Here is a 12,400-nt window from a genome sequence, read left to right as displayed (position 1 = left end):
TCTCTTAGGTGGCAAGTTTCAAGCAAGAGTCTGTAATAGCATGTCCATCTTTTTGCTGTGATTGACTGGCATGCAAACTTCACTGGCTAATTTTAATTAGAATCATAGAATTTTATAGCTGGAACAAATTTTAGGGATCATGTAGTCCAACTCTCTTAGGTCATGAACAAACAGAAGCCAACAAAATCCAGTTATTGCCCAGGGTCATTCAGCTACCAAATGGCAGAATAGGGATAATAATCCATTCTCGCAGGCACAAAATCCAACAGTGTTCCCACTGAACCACATTATCTGTCCTTTACCAAACTTTATATGTTTCAGACGGAGGACAAAGAAAGAGTATCCAACTGTTTCATTCATTACTCATTGAGTCATAACATTGGGTTTATAAATGAGTTACATTAGTATTTGCTTTCATCTAGTAATGAGTTTGTAATGTTAAATTATAAACTCATCCTCTGTTCTTTTTCTTTTTTTTTTTTTGTCTGTATAAGCTTCAGCCAATTACTACAAATAACAATAAACATATAACTATCCATGGGAGGGAAGAGCTTACAGGCAGAACCACCGATATTGCGTTATTTCAGTTAAGATATGGCTGGAATTTGCCTGAACTAGACTAAATGAACTCACTTCCAATAAGGCTTAGGTTGTCTCTAAATTGAACCAATGTTATCAATAGAAATATTGTCTCACACATATGTCCACATATACCTTGTTGTCCTTTGCCTTCAAAGATTGAATTATATAGAATAAAAAAGAAATCCTGCAGAGCCCAGCCATTTCCCTGTGATCTAACCAGATCACTGTTTCCTTTCTCTTAATTATAGCTATTTGAGCACAGTGACCTTTATACCCATTAGGCTTATCTTCAAACACAAGCAGACCTGCCAGTCTTGAAAGATTACAAACCCCAAGGCCACTGGACATTTGTTTCTTATTGAATTTTTTGTCTCGGTTTGCAACAAAAGTGAGACTTCCTAAAGGAAAGGTTCCTGTCTTAAGTGATATAATTTGGCTACTGGGAATTTACATTAGATTCCCTTCTGTAATGAACAGTTTTATACCAAAAGGGAGAACATTCCCCCTCAGGTGTCCAGGGCTAATGATGTAATCTTTTCCCTAATGAAATAAGGGCAGTGACTGCCATTTCCCAGTTCATAGTAAGTCTTAAAAAAACCAGTACTTTTGTTTACTTCCACTGAACATCTGGGAAGGAGGGATAAAGTAACAGGTGAGAAAGTTCCCTTTATCCTTTCAAGCTCTAGAAAAGAGAGCCTTTGACGGCTTCGATTTTCAGCCTTGTTATTTCAGCAGTTCCTCTGTTGAAAAATCTCCACCCCGTATTAAATTGAAGATGGTTTATCATTATTTTTAAACCTCCCAAATGATCCATTAGTAACATCTAACATCCAATTCAATCTAAGAGTGATAGTTATGTTAATAAGTTACATGTGCCTGAAGGACACATAGAATTTGGTGTGGTTCTACTGAGAGCCCTCTTCTAAGCTGCAGACCGCCAACTTCTCATTGCATCCTCACATGGAGGAGAGAAGAGAAAAGCAGGTTTCTTATGTCTTCCTTTTTTTTTTTTTTCTTTTTTTTGAAACAGAGTCTCGTTCTTTCCTTCAGGTGAGAAAGCATTGGCACAATCATAGCTCACTACAGCCTTGAACTCCTGGGCTCAAGTGATCCTCTGGCCTCAGCCTCCAGAGTAGCTGGGACTACAGGCTCACATCACCACACCCAGCTAATTTTTTAAAATTTTTTGTAGAGACAGGGGTCTCACTATGCTTCCCAGGCTGGACTCAAACTCCTAGCCTCTAGTGGTCCTCTCGTGTCAGCCTCCCCAAGTGTTTGGATTCCAGGTGTGAGCCACCATGCCTGGCCTCTCACATTTTTTCATAAGAGCAGTGATCCCATTCATGAATGCTCCACACTCATGAGCGAATTGCTTCCCAAAGGCTTCACCTCCAAAAATTACCACATTGGGAGTAGTATTTCAACATATAAATTTTGAGGGTACACAAACATTCAGTCCGTTACACCCTCTGTAGACATCATGCTAATTTATATCTCCCTCAACAATGGATGGAAGTATCATTTTCTCCACATTCTTTCCAATAGATTATTATAGTATTTTTTAACAATCTGATAAGTGAACACTGTACCTGCTATTCTTAATTTGTATTTATTATTAGACATGTTTAAATGATATTCGTGTTTGTACTCCTTAATTGTTAATTCATCAGTTTTTCACCATTTTTCTATTTATTGGGACTCTTTACATATTCATTAAAGAGACCCAGTGTCATATGTACCCAAAGACTATTTTTGTATAGAGTGTCTCCACTTCTGCAACACCAAAAGTTGATAAAGTAGTTTTGTTTCCCACAAAGTACTAGCTTATAATGGAATTCTACTGTGTCCATAGTTACATAACAGCAGTTAGCCAAAGCATGGATTATTTCCATTTACTCTTCTATTGTCAAATCAGCATTTCCCAAAATTTATTCAATGGAATGTTAGGTATATATAATTCATAAGAAGGGGGCAGATGGAGTAAAATAAGAAATACTCTAGAGGCAATCTTGATTTAAACATAGTTAAATGAAATTATTTCTTTAAGGATCAATAAAAGTCTTAATGTGCTAAATGTTTATGAAATGAGCATAGTATAAATGTTTCAAAATTATTTGCCTGCATACCTACCTCTTGAGACTAGTATCCTGCTGAACACAGTTTTGGAGTTAGTCCTTTAAAGTAAAGACTTTTACTTTGATTATGACTATTAGTAAATTTTTTGCTTTGCAACAAGCCTTGAATTGTACGAGTTACGGTAAATACTTTTCATGCTATTATTCCTCATAATTAAATTGTAAGTTCTGACAATAAATCATTACCTGGTAACATCATTCATTTGTGCTATGGTTTTCATGTATGTGTCCCTCCAGAATTCATAATTTAGAACTTAAACCTCAAGGGGATGGTATTAAGACATGGGGCCGTTGGAAGGTGGGGCCTTTGGGCAGGCCATAAAGGCTTGATCCTCATGGATGGGATTTGTGTCCTTAAAAAAGGGCTAGAGGGAATGAGTTCATTCTTTTTGCTTTTCTGTATTTCTCCATATGAGGACCAGCAACAAGGCACCATCTTTGAAGCAAGAAACAGTCCCTTGCCAGACACCGAATCTGCTAGCACCTTACTCTTGGACTTCCTCAACTGTGAACAATACATTTCTGTTGTTAACAAATTACCCATTGTAAGATATTTTGCCATAGCAGCCAAAACAAACTAAAACAGTTTGATTTTCTAGTTATTCTTTCACAATGCAGATTCTAAATGGTGACCCGCCTCTATACACATACGTTTGCATGTTGGAGTGTGTTATGACCTCTGCGTAGATCTGAATACATCTACTTTTTTTTTCAGTAGTTCATGCTTATGGAATTCTTATGGGACCTGTGGAGGCAAATACAAATCAGACAGGAATGTGGGTGCTCACTGTTTTGAAATTAAGCACCAAAAATGTCAGGTGCCTTGTGTAAAATATTTGTATGTCTTATCAATGTCACCTTCAGTGTTACAGTCAGAGTATTTCTTAAATTAATTATCTTATCTGATTTTTACTGTAGCCCTCGGAGGTGGGTTATTGCTCCTATTTGGCAGATAATGACACAGATACAGGAAAGGTGACATGCCCAAAGCATCAGTGCTAGTTAGTGACTGAGCTAGAGCTGACCTTCAGGCACCTGAATCTATTACCAGAACATGCACCCTGTAGACACAGTTATACCCTCTTTGAAGCTAAGCTGAAGTGAACAAGACCACGTGTTAGATTAGTCACAGTCACCCACTGCTTCTAATCAGATACATGTATGTTTCCTTTCTGGATTCTAAATCACTAGGGAATACTAAAAGTATAGAAATTCCAATATGTACTTACAAAACCCTCCGTTGGGGGAATCTGAATCCACCTGAGCAGGAATGGGAGACACCTGTGAAACTATCACACGAGAGCGCTGAGAAGAGTGGATTGGTAGAACTATTCCAGGCTTTGGAATTCACAAACCTGGGGCTGGACTTTGGGCTTGCTCATTCCTGACTCTGTGGCCTCTGGTAAGTTACCATACCTCTCTGTTCTGAGTTTATTTTTCTGTGGAGGTAAAAACAGTTTTCTCACAGGATTGTAATGAATATCCAATGAGGTGAGTTTTTGCAGTGAGTCAATTTCCACCGTGGGGAACTTTTCATAATGCATGGCTCCCAGAAAGCACAGAGTCACAAGACACGAAAAGTCAACTTCAACAGGTAGTCTAGAGCAGGGGTTTCCAATACCTGGGCCACGGACTGACAGGGGCCCGTGGTCTGTTAGGAACCAGGCCACAGAGCAGGAGGTGAGTGGCAGGCGAAGGAGCATTACTGACTGAGCTCTGCCTCCTGTGAGATCAGCAGTGGCAGTAGACTGTCATAGGAGTATGAACCCTATTGTGAACTGCACATGACAGGGATCTAAGCTTGTATGCTCCTTATGAGAATCTAATGCCTGATGATCTGAGGTGGAACAGTTTTATCCCTAAACAAACCCCCTCCCACCACCCACACCCCAATGTCCGTGGAAGAATTGTCTTCCATGAAACTGGTCCCTGGTGCCAAAAAGGTTGGGGACTCCTGGTCTAGAGATTCCTGGTTTCATTTTCACTGCTACATTGAGCCACAGAACTAATTTATCCCTCTTGGGCCCAGTGTTAATAAATGCAGACCAGAGAGGAGAGATAATGGATCCCTTCCATCCAAGTGGTTCTTCAATTCTTTGTGGTAATAAGTTTATAAATATTCTCATTAAAAAATGCACAAAACTTTGCCCACAGTGTCTGGGGAGACGTGGACTCCTACAAACCCTCCATGTATCTTCAAAGGAAGTATAGGGACTCCTGCATGGCAGAAACATTAGTGGTAAAATAGGTTATTCAGCTCTTTCTTTTATGGAAATGTATGCTATCTTTTCTTTTCCTTTTTTCTTTTTTTAATGTTTTAAAGTTTTCCTTTTAGGAAAAACACTTTAACAAGAGCAGGGTGACTTGGACCACTTTGATCTGTCATACCCTTTGGGGCACCTGCCTTTCCCATCCTGACACAGGGACATAGCTCACTTATCTAGTGACTGGGAGAGTATCAGGGCTGTCATCCTCTGCCAAAACTCCCACAATCTGTTCAGAAGCATGGCACGCTTTGATAACTTTTAACCTCTGTTATTTCATGTGTCCCACATAACAGGTCATTAACTCTGATCACCAGAATGTCAGGAAAAGGGTGGAGCTTGCAGCACCTTCCTTGTAATATTGTGGGATGAAACAACTGCTGTATAGGAGATCTATTCCACTGGGGAACAATGAGTCAATTTATTTGAAAATTTCTCACAAACAGAATCTGGTATAACTAAATAGCCGTCTGTGGAACAATACTAGACAAATGTTCATTTACTTCTGCCTTTGAGGCCAATATTAAAACTAAGAATTTTGTTTCATAACAACAAAGGATATTTCACAGTTCTTGATTGTTCTCAGCTTCCCATTTGCCAAGATCGGTCAGAAGAGTCTTTTTTAAAACATTTCTCCCTCTGAATTAGACTGTAGAAAAGCCCCAGGGACTTACATGTCCCAAGACATTGGAGAGAGTCCTAGGCCCAAGGCTACCAAGGCCACCGTGGAAATCCATGACTCCATTCAAAAGCAGGTTGGACACAAGATCTACACTAAAGGCGTCTGAGGTCTGGCTGTTTTGTGCTTAATCACTTTACAGTATCTTTAGAAACACAATGCTGATCTTTTTTTTCTTGCAGTGGACAAGCAGTCTAGGGGGAAGAAGATACTTTTTGGGTCACCAAGTGGGACTACAACAGCAAAGAAACAAAACAAAACAACAAGACTTGATGTTACATATGTAGCAGCTTTTCATGTCACCTTATCAGGATGACTATTGACCACCTGGCAAGAGACTATTCTCTTTCTCTTGGGACTCTATAGACATGTCCTGACCCATTTGAACCACTGCTCAAACTGCAGGGATAAGACACTGACAGAGTCTGTGATTGTCAAGGACCCAAGAAGATACTGTTTTTTGAAGAAATTATAGAAATATCTGCAATCACTTGGTATTTGGTAGACTCCATTATTGGAGTTCTATTAATACATGTGTTTGGACTGCAGGAAAAGGTTATTCTTTCCATTCTCACCATGCCCCCATAGCATATTATTTATAATAATATTTTAAAGAGTCTTATACTTCAGTTTGTTTTATTTTTATTTTTTCATGTGGGCCACTGATGCATAGAAAATAACTTTACTGCTAAATAAATGCTCTTTGGAAATGATAAATCACTAATGTACTCAAAAGTATGTTGTATTGTGGCAGGGATTGCAACTGCTGTGATTATTGCAGTATCATATGTTATACCTAATACTTCTGTTAAGTTTCCATTTGACAGCTGAGCAAAAGAGAAAAGAACGAGTGATAGATGTTGCATCTCTAGCAGAAACCGTACAATTTTGAGAATTGAAGATTAGAAGCCAAGAGACTTTGGTCCTAATGAAAGTGTCCTTGACAATGTCCCCATATCTCAGTTTCTCCACTCTGAGAAGATTTATGACATAGCAGCACTGACACATTATGAGGGCAAGTGTGAAATATCTGTGGTTCTCCTTTCCTTAATACTTCTCCTCTCATTTCCATCCAGTTTGCATTGAGTGACAACCAAGGAAGGACCCTAAGAGACAGGGATGACAGGGGTTGGGGTGGAGGTGACATTGCTTTTCCTTCTTTCATACTCTGAGTTCTGCTTTACTCTTTCATTATCTTCTTTTCTCTGGTATTACTGTCTTCTTTGTGCACCCCCTATGTCTCACAAGTACTTTTTCATTTACCAGTATCATGCACAAACATTCTTATGTGGCCTCTTCCTCTATTCTCCTGGAATCCTTCTAGCCATCATATTATTTTATTTTCATACAAGAGGGCTTGGAATGTTGTGGTTTAAATAAGGATGAGAGGCTAGAACTGGAATTTACTGAGTGACTAGTTAAGTGTGTGTATTTATTTCCTAGGGAATGCCGCAAACCAGTGGCTTAAAACAACAGATATTTATTCTCTCACAGATCTGGAAGCCAGAGTCTGAAATCAAAGTGTTGGCGGCACGGCACTTCCTCTGGAGGCTCTGGAGGAAAAGCCTTCCTTGTTTCTTCCAGCTTCGTGTGGTTGCCAGCATCTCCTGCAGCTGCATCAACTCAGTCTCCCTAATCTCTCAGATCTCTGTCTCCGTCTTCACGTGACCTTCTCCTCTACTCTCTGTGTCCATGTGTCAACAAGAACTCTTGTCACTGGATGTGTGGCCCACCCAGATAGATCAGGATAATTTCATTTTGAGATTCTTATATATGCAATACCTTATTTTTCAGATAAGGTCACATCTCCAGGTTCTGACATGTGGACAAATGTTTGTGTGGGGCCACTACTCCCAACCCAAAGCAATGTGTATTTACAATTCACAAAACCTGTTAGGTAGGCAATAGAAACTCCAGTTTACAGATAAGAAAACTAAGGTCCAGGATCATTAAGTAACTTGGTAGGAAGTAGTGAACCCAGAATTCAAGTTTAGGTCAATGTGACATCAAAGTTTACTAAACTATATTTACAAAATATACCAGATCTTTCGCCATTAATCTTTGTGGAATCCAAAGGTAGACACAAAACCACCCCAACAAAAGGGAGATGTTAATATCTCTAGTAAATACAAAGTATTCTCTAACCTAATACATTTTCTTTCGCTTTCTGCTACAATGGACTTTCCAGACACAACTTCATATACTAAAAAGAAAAAGGCAAAATTTTAATTTACCAAAAAGTCTCTATTAAAAGTAAAAATGGCATGAGAGTAGATATTAAATTTCTGACATAGGATGGGGAGAAAAAAATGGTAACTGTGCCTCTTCGCTATTGTACATTAAAAACACTGGGGTCCATGACCTCAAATGTATTCTCTGCTGAATGGAATTTGGAAATCAAAGGACTTCAGCCAACCGGCTCAATTTTTCTGTATTAAAGGAGCACACACTGGCCATTTTTCAGCAAACAATCCAATATTTCCACTGACCTTCTGAACATTTCCACATGGATATCCTGACATCACTTCAAATTCAACTGCAGCATCATTTTTCTTCCAGCATTGCTATTTCTACCTCTTTCTGTTCCTGTCATCATGCTCCCATTTACCAAGTTAAAAATTCTTTGACTCATGGAATTTTGTTGCACTTTTCTACATGCATTCCTTTATTCCCCAAATGTTTTGAATATTTCCTCTGGGCCAAACACCATGCTGGGCACTGGAGATAAAAATCTCTGAAAACACAGACATAATCCTGCCCTTCTGGGAGTTGATAACCTAGAAAGGAAAACTGACACTGAGCACACAATGACAAATTTGAATCTTAATATAAAAGGGAAAGCGAAGTTTGCAAATAGGAGAATGTTGTTGGAGAATCAAATTTATTTCTTTCTCCTCTGCCCTGCTCTGGTTATAGCCCTTATCATACCCGACTTTTTTTTTTTTTTAAACTAAGGATCATCCCAAAACCTTTATCCTATTAATGTGTGAATTTATTTCGCTATGGATTCTATTCTTTTAAAAAATTATTTCCATAGGTTTATGGGGAACAGGTGGTGTTTGGTTACATGAGTAAGTTCTTTAGTGGTGATTTGTGAGATTTTGGTGCACCCATCATTCAAGCAGTAGACACTGAAGCCAATTTGTAGTCTTTTATTCTTCACCCACTTCCCATCCTTTTCCCAAGAGTCCACAAAGTCCATTGTATCATTATTATGCCTTTGCATCCTCATAGTTTAGCTTCTACTTATGAGTGAGAACATACAATGTTTGGTTTTCCATTCCTGAGTTACTTCACTTAGAATAATACTGACTTCTTCAGGTAAGCTGTCTGCCTTTAGTCCAACCTCCTGTGATCCATCCTGCAGGCTACTCTGTACTGAAACTTCCCATTCTTCCCCTAATCATATGTTGCTCTCCTCTCACAAGCTTTCAATGACACCCTTTTGCTTACAGACTCTAATCTTTTATGTGGCCTTTAAGACTTTTCTGTATGTGAACCCAACCCCTTTTAATCCTGAATAGAGATTTTAAGGAAGTTGGGGAAGAGGCTTAGGATTCTCTCTTATATTGGGAGCTTGGTATTGCTCTATAATAAATCCTATTAGCCCCATGAAACTTTTGCAACAGTCAACCTGCCCACTCATTAATCTATCCTAAGATACCTGACTAATCCCAAATCCTGAACATTTATTCAAACTATTTTCCCAAATATGCCCCTTTTCCCTCTTCCCTATCTCTCAAAATGCTAGCCCTGCTTCAAAGAGCATTACTCTAAAACCTCCCTGACCCCAAGGTCTTTATCTCTTTTCCCTGAAATCAACACATTCACTGTCACACCTTTAGGTAAAGGAGTTCAGCTGGTTTCTAGGATGTTATTATTTTGTGTATGCAACTATGCCGTATCTCCCCAGTGAGAACATGGGTTTCTGAAGAAGGACTAGTACTGTAGTCAGTGTTTCTTTGCCACCTGCACCTTCCAATGAGTAAGCAGACAATATTTTATATAATCATAGAGCTTTAGAGCTTTAGACCTGGGGCCACGTAATGAAGCCAGCGAAGTAAAGGATATGCAGCTGGTTAGTGGTATGAGTCAGACCAGAATCTCTTGCTAATGGATAATGCCCTTTCTGTCTAATGAATGAATGTAACAAATAAATGAACATAATGGGAAAAAAAGTTTTATTCTTACTGAGTTCAGCCAGTGTTAAACCCTTCCTAAACCATTGTATTGCTCTACAGATGTTGTGGTTTCTACAGGCACGTGGCTATAACCATAGGTATTTGAGTTCTGTTACCCATCTTGACATCACTGCTGCAGCTGTTGACTCCTCCCACCCACCGCCTACCTCCCATCCACACTGTGATTATTCTTGGCTGTAAGTAGGGAACTTGAATTCAAAGCTGTCAGTTCAATTTTCCGTGCCTGAGATTTGTGGTGCAGAAACATGGGGAGACACAAACCCACACTCTATCTATGTGTGAAGTAGGATATTGTGTGAGATAATAAAGGCAGTAGGAAGATGATCGCCTGATATCTCTTGCCTTTGAGACAGCTGGGGTTGGTTCCAATATTTTACTAGGCTTATGAGCTGTCAATCAGGAACCCAGAGGTGGGACAGGGGCACCCCAGGAAATCAAAGCAAATTCAATTATTATCTATCTGCTGACAATGGCAAAACTATTTTATTCCTCAGATCTTCACAGAATGGGTTGGGGGAATGAAGGCTGTGAAGAAATTAAAAGCGTGAACATTTTTAATGAGTGCAATTATTGAATCATCAGTCACACAGTCCATCTGCTTCAGAGCATTCCAGTGACTGGTGAAATTCTAAAATACTGCATTGCATTTTCACATTCATGTAATGACATAAATGTTCTTTAAGGAACAGCTAATGATATTCATATATCCTGCTTATCCCTTCTATAACTCAGCATTCTCCTTTTGTCTGTTTCATTTTATTAGTCACTAATTTCACATTCTGACATCAACTTGGTGGGAATTTGCTGGCAACTGCATGAGTAAGAGGCTGCCCAGTGACATTAAATACTGTGTTATGGAATATTCATTTGTAGAAATAAACTAATGCAAAATTTATCTCAAAGGTCCTGTTTAGCCTGGAGTTTTGAGAGCAAAACGAACTTGGTGTCAGAGCAAAGAGAGAGAACTTATTTTTAAAGTCTTTTTCCAGAGATGACTAATCTACTGAAGAGAGAGGTGAAGCAATGACAGTGTGTCAGTGAGAAAACTGGGTTTGCTGGGGATGGCTCAGATGCCTTTGCAAATTAGTGCTTTGGGAGAGGAAGGACAAAGATGGAATTTGGGGGAAAACAACTGTAACCAATGAATGGTATGTGGGAAAACAGTAAGACTGCAGTGGTTCAGGTTTGTTAAGAGTTGAATTGTGTTCCTCAGAAAGCAATGTGGAAGTCCTAATCCCCAGTACCCATGAATGCGACCTTATTTAGAAATAGGCCTGTGTGACTGGGTGCAGTGACTCACACCTGTAATCCCAGCACTTTGGGAGGCCGAGGCGGGCAGATCACAAGTTTAGGAGATCGAGAACATCTTGGCCAACATGGTGAAACCCCATCTCTAATAAAAATACAAAAATTAGCTGGGCATGGTCGCGGTGCCTGTAGTCTCAGCTACTCTGGAGGCTGAGCAGGAGAATTGCTTGAACCTGGGAGACAGAGGTTGCGGTGAGCTGAGATCATGCCACTGCACTCCAGCCTGGGCAACAAGAGTAAAACTACATCTAGAAAAGAAAAGAAAAGAAAAGAATAGAATAGAATAGAATAGAATAGAATAGAATAGAATAGAATAGAATAGAATAGAAAAAAGAAAGAGACCTTTTCAGATATAATCAAGTTAAGGTAAGTTTATTGAGGTAAGCTTTTAATCTAAAGTGTCTCTTGTCCTCATAAAATGGAAAGACACAGATGCACAGAGACAGCACCATGTGACAGCAGAAGCAGAGACTGAAATGATGCAGCTGCAAACCAAGCGACTCCTGGGCTACCAGAAACTTGAAGAGGCAAGGAAGAATATCCCATTGTGTACATGGAACACATTTTCTGTATCCATTCATTAGCTGATGGACACTTAGGCTGCTTCCATATACAATGGAATATGATACAGCCTTTTACAAAGAAGAAAATTCTGTTATTTGCCGCAAATGGATGCCTGCTAAGTGAAATAAGCCAGGTATGGAAAAACCAATACCACATGATCTCACTTACATGTGGAGTCTAAAACGATTGAACTCATAGAATTAGAGAGTAGAACGGTGGTGACCAGAGGCTAGGGGGGTGAGGTGGAGATGGAGAAAGGGGAGATGTTGATCAAAGGGTAAAATTTTCATTTAGACAGAGGGAATAAATGTTAGCCATCTATTACATAGAATGGTGAGTATAATTAATAATAATGTATGGCATATTTCAAAGTTGGTAAGGAATAGATTTTAAATTGTTCTCATCAAAAAAAAATAAGTATCTAAGGTGATGGCTATGTTCATTAGGTCAATTTAATCATTCTATAGTGGAAACCTATATCAAAATATCACGTTGTTCCCCAAAAATCTACACAATTATTGCCAATTGAAAATAAAATTTGTATAAAATACAGTGAAGGATCCTCCCTTAGAGACTTAGGTTATTCTCCTGCCTGATACCTTAATTGCAGACTTCTTTCCTCCAGAACAGTGAAACAATAGCTTACTACTGTTTTGAGTCACCCGG

General features: G+C 39.1%; 1 long non-coding RNA gene across 4 annotated transcripts in view; it reads left to right on the top strand.

The window, feature by feature from the left end:
- LOC103878348 overlaps positions 1-7,849 on the top strand; it is a 59,828-nt gene extending 51,979 nt beyond the window's left edge. For 3 of the 4 annotated variants that reach the window (XR_004177871.1, XR_002517604.2, XR_002517605.2), the window contains 2 exons: positions 3,134-4,119; positions 5,843-7,849. This is a non-coding gene — a long non-coding RNA (uncharacterized LOC103878348). The remainder of the gene's footprint in view (positions 1-3,133; positions 4,120-5,842) is intronic. The other variant, XR_004177870.1, reaches the window with a different exon arrangement.
- Positions 7,850-12,400: the final 4,551 nt, after the last annotated feature.

Source organism: Papio anubis, chromosome 13 (genome assembly GCF_008728515.1).
Source record: "Papio anubis isolate 15944 chromosome 13, Panubis1.0, whole genome shotgun sequence".
Lineage (NCBI taxonomy): Eukaryota > Metazoa > Chordata > Mammalia > Primates > Cercopithecidae > Papio > Papio anubis.
The sequence above is the reverse complement of the archived record's forward strand: the minus strand, read 5'-3'. Positions and strand labels throughout refer to the sequence as shown.